This window comes from Gossypium hirsutum, chromosome A05 (genome assembly GCF_007990345.1).
Source record: "Gossypium hirsutum isolate 1008001.06 chromosome A05, Gossypium_hirsutum_v2.1, whole genome shotgun sequence".
Classification (NCBI taxonomy): Eukaryota; Viridiplantae; Streptophyta; class Magnoliopsida; order Malvales; family Malvaceae; genus Gossypium; species Gossypium hirsutum.
Genome location: NC_053428.1, coordinates 83,291,795 through 83,296,279, shown reverse-complemented (window position 1 = coordinate 83,296,279; position 4,485 = coordinate 83,291,795). Strand labels below are relative to the sequence as shown.

The following is a 4,485-nucleotide window of genomic DNA, read 5'->3' as shown; positions in this document are numbered from 1 at the left end:
ATGACCTTCCCCACAGTACACACAGGAAACTACTTCAAATAGACTTGGTGGTTGAGCTGCAAAATTATTTGCACTATTAGCGGAAAACTACTTTAACATAGAGGAAATAGACAATACCTGAGCTGATAATGAAGTGAGAGCATCAACTTCATGAACTCCAGCTACTCGTCTTCATGAAGCTGTTTGATTTGTTGGCCATCGATAGTTATTACTTTCGATCCTCTCGATGATCTCATAAGCCTCATTATAAGACTTAGACAAAATTGCACCATTAGCAAAAGCATCTACCATTAATCTTGTATGTGCATTGATACCATTATAGAATGTCTCCAACTAGATATAATGAGGAATCCCATTATGAGGAAACTTACGAAGTAACTCCTTAAATCGCTCCCAAGCCTCATACAAAGACTCATCATCCAATTGTTGGAAAGTTGTGATCTCGATCCTCAGCTTAGCGTTCTTGCTAGGCGGGAAATACTTTACCAAAAATTTCTCTACTAATACTTTCCATGTAGATATGGAACTTAGTGGCAATGAATTGAGCCATGCTCATGCTCGATCTCGCAACGAGTACAGAAACAACTTTAACCTCAGTGCGTCTTCAGTCACACTAGCTATCTTGAATGAATCACTTACCTCCATAAACAATCGAAGGTGGAGACGTGGATCTTCTGTGGGCATACCACTAAATTGGCCCACCGTTTGTAGCATTTGAAACATCACTGGCTTCAATTTGAATTGGGTTGCCTTTATATCTGGCCTTCTAATTCCTGGATTTAACTCATTGAAAAGCGGCACAGCATATTGTCTGATGTATCGATCCCTATCATCGGTAATGAGGATGGGATTTCATACATGATCGGCTTCATTACCTTGGTCTTGATTCTAATTTCAAAGGTCCATCTCGACTTGTCTTTGAGCTATTTGTTCACGTCTTCTTTGTCTAAAAGTTCACTCAATTTTAGGGTCTACTAGGAGTAAATCGATAATTTGACCTATGCTCATAAACACCTGAAAAGAAAATCACAAAATTAAGAAGAATAAGTTAGTAATGTTAGAAATAACCAAATTGAAAATAAATAATTTCACAGAAAAATGAATATGGCAACAGTTGACAATCCCCGACAACGGCGCCAAAAACTTGTAACGCTCAGGTTTGTGCAAATGTGCACAGTCGTTATCAAGTAAAAAGTAAGTATCGAGTTATCATCTCCATAGGGATTGTATTTGTTCAAAGTCAATTTGTAAAATTATATTAACAATTTGATAAATAAAAACAATATAATTGAGAAGTGATGATTAAAATATATTAAACTAAATGCAATAATCCCTGATGTGATTTATCCTAACATGCAACTATATGAATGAAATAGATTTTAGCAGAATTAACACAATAAGAAATAATTATAACAAAAATAAGCTAGGACAATTACTTTAATTAAACTCAAATTATTATCAACATGCTTATCAATATTCGAAATAACATTCCATAGCAACTCGATCTTTCATGAGTTTGGAGACCATATTAGGTCCTTTCGGAATCCTTTACTTAGTAAATACGCATTTTACTGATCCTTATTTACTAAGGGTTTCTTACTATTCGTGCGAGGTAACAGGGACATGTTAGGTTTGAAATAGTTTAATCACACAAAAATAAAAACTATGCAGATAACAGAGCTTGGTTAGGGTTGTTATGTAACCTATAATTTAATCGGGTTAGGATCTAAATTGAGCATGCACATTTCAATTATGTATCCATTAGCCGTCGTCTGGTTAGGATCACTCAGCTAATTCAGGTGCCTTTCAATCACGTATGAACGAAATACAGACTTAATTTTAATTGAAAACATGATCGATTAAGGCACAAACATTATAAGCATGAATCAAATAAATATTATTAAATCAAAATAATCATCCTAGCTTAAATAAAATTAAGCTATCATTGCTGTAAACAAGAATAGTAAACACAACAAACATTCTTGAATTAAGTTAAAGAAAAGAAAGATTAAACCCAATTCAAAGTGGTTGCACCCAAGGCTCTGACTGACGAGAGCTCCTTTGTTCCTTGGCTTTGCTCCTTTATTGATGGCTCTCCGAGCTGGCCAAGCAAGGGCTCCTTAAAAGGCTAATTTGCTAAAAATATTTATGCAAAGATGATTATACGTGAGAGGGCTAAGAGAGTTGAGAGAGGAGAGAATGATGAATGAGTAGGGATGATTGAGGGATGAGGGATGAGGGATGATTAGGAAACTGAGAAATGGGGTCTTATTCATAGGTGAGGCAAGAGAGCTAGTTTGCTAAAAATAGGAGTGTCCATCTTTTGCAAATTCATCCAAGGGTGGCTGACCATGATTTGTGGAAATGTGGCTGATTTTTGCTTGATTTAAGTGCCACAACATCATCAGGATCAGGACTCGGTTAATTGCAAATCTTCGGGTAAATCTCCGATTTCTTCAACTCTTTAAGGACATTGTGTAATTAAACCAAAATTGATTTATGAACATCCACATGCAGCTAAATTTTGGATTGACTTGGTCCTTTATTTGGATGGTTTTGCAATCAACATAAAGCTCTCAGACCTGTCCAGCAATAGTAGATAATTTAGAGGACCAAATAATGTAATTTAACCACTTTAATTAATCAATTTACTTAATTAATTAAAACCCAATTTATTAATGAAACATATTAAAATAAATTATTAAAAATAACTTAAATTTTATTATTTAATTTAACCATGCATGGCCCACTTTATAGTTTGAAAATATAATATGCTCAAATTAATATAAAATAAGCCATTTTCTGCATGAAAACTATATAATAAAGCATAAAATTACATTTTAATAATTTCAATGTCCCAATTTTATATTTTCATATATTTCAATAATTTATTAAGCAATTACTTGGTTTTAACAACAAATTTAAGTAAAAAGGTGACGAATTATATAGGAAAAATCCTATATATTTTTCAGTTTACAACTATGCGTGCTGGCAGGTGCTTTGAGGGAACAGCATTCGAGGCCTGGTTGAGCGACAGGTGCACCAAGTGCACGTGGTGGGCGTGTGCAATTGCTTGCCAAATGGAAGTTGTTGGGCAGTGTTGCTGGTGGTCGTTAGGAGTTGCGGCACTAGGTGGGTTTGGATGCTGAGGCCATTGGTGGAAAGGGTGTATGAGAAAATTGGTTAAGGTGATGTGAATGGTGGAGAAGGTTGGTAGAATTTAATATGAATGTAGGAAGGAATTTAATTGAAATTCTTGGAATAAATTAATAATAAAATATTCTAAGTACTAATTCCATATAAATTAATAATAATTATTAATTAATATGATGTATATTAAAATATTATTTCCTATTACTTTACTTATTGAAATAAAAACTCTTAATTGAAATAAGATAAAGTTTAAACTAATTCTAATTCTATACAAAGTTTATAATAATTAAGATACATTTTAATAAATATAATTATATATTAGTTATTGTCATCTTATTTATTAAAAATTAGATTAAAAAATTTTATTTTAGCTATTTTTAAAGATATTTACAAAAAAAGACAGCTAATTTCAATATTTACAAAAAGAACAACCAAATTTTGCAAATAATTCAATTAAGTACCTAGACTTAAAGAAATTTTGAAAATTGAGTTGCAATTAAAACTTGGATCAAAATTGATCCTTTTATTTGAAAAACTAAAAATTTATTTTTCCATTTAGAGAATAATTTCTTAAAAGATATGGTTAAATCAATTCCCAAGAAAGATTGGAGGGGTCACAAGCAGTCCCGCTTAAGTTCCAATCTCCTAGATAGAATTTATTTTAACATACTAATCCAAACAATTTACCCTAAACCATTTATTTAAAAGGAAACGAGAAAAATTAAGTATCTAATAAAATGAACAAGACTTTATCCCGCTCAATTTTATCTCCCTTACCTTTATGTTCGACAACTCCATATGGAAAAACTTGGTGAATAGTAAATGGACCGCACCAACGTGATTTTAACTTACCTGGAAAGAACCTTAATCTGGACTTGAATATTAAGACTTGTTGACTTGCTTCAAATTCTCGAACTCTAATGTACTTGTCATGCCATCTTTTAAGGCTTTTCCTTGAACAGTTTGGCATTCTCGTATGAGAACATTCGAAACTCTTCTAACTCGTTGAGTTGAAGCATCCATTTTTCTTTAGCAAGCCTAAGATCCAAGTTGAGTTGTTGGAGAGCCCAGTAAGCTTTATGTTCTAACTCCAAGGGCAAATGACATGCTTTCCCAGAAACCAACCTATAGGGTGACAACACAAACATGATTTTAATGACTTAAGTAGACGAAATGCAATCAACCTAACACGAATTAAATTTAATCCACTTTAATTAAATTTAGATTAATAACGTAACAAATATTCATAGACATGTTCATAACAACAACAAGGAAAGTTAAAGGATAGGAAACTAGAATCAAATCTGGTGTTTCTCTGAAGCCAGACTAATT

The 4,485-nt window shown here is 32.8% G+C and overlaps 1 non-coding gene across 1 annotated transcript; it reads left to right on the top strand.

Moving 5' to 3' along the window:
* Positions 1–349: 349 nt before the first annotated feature.
* LOC121229765 (small nucleolar RNA R71) lies at positions 350–456 on the top strand. The gene has a single exon (XR_005927720.1). It is a non-coding gene; the product is annotated as a small nucleolar RNA R71 (small nucleolar RNA).
* Positions 457–4,485: the final 4,029 nt, after the last annotated feature.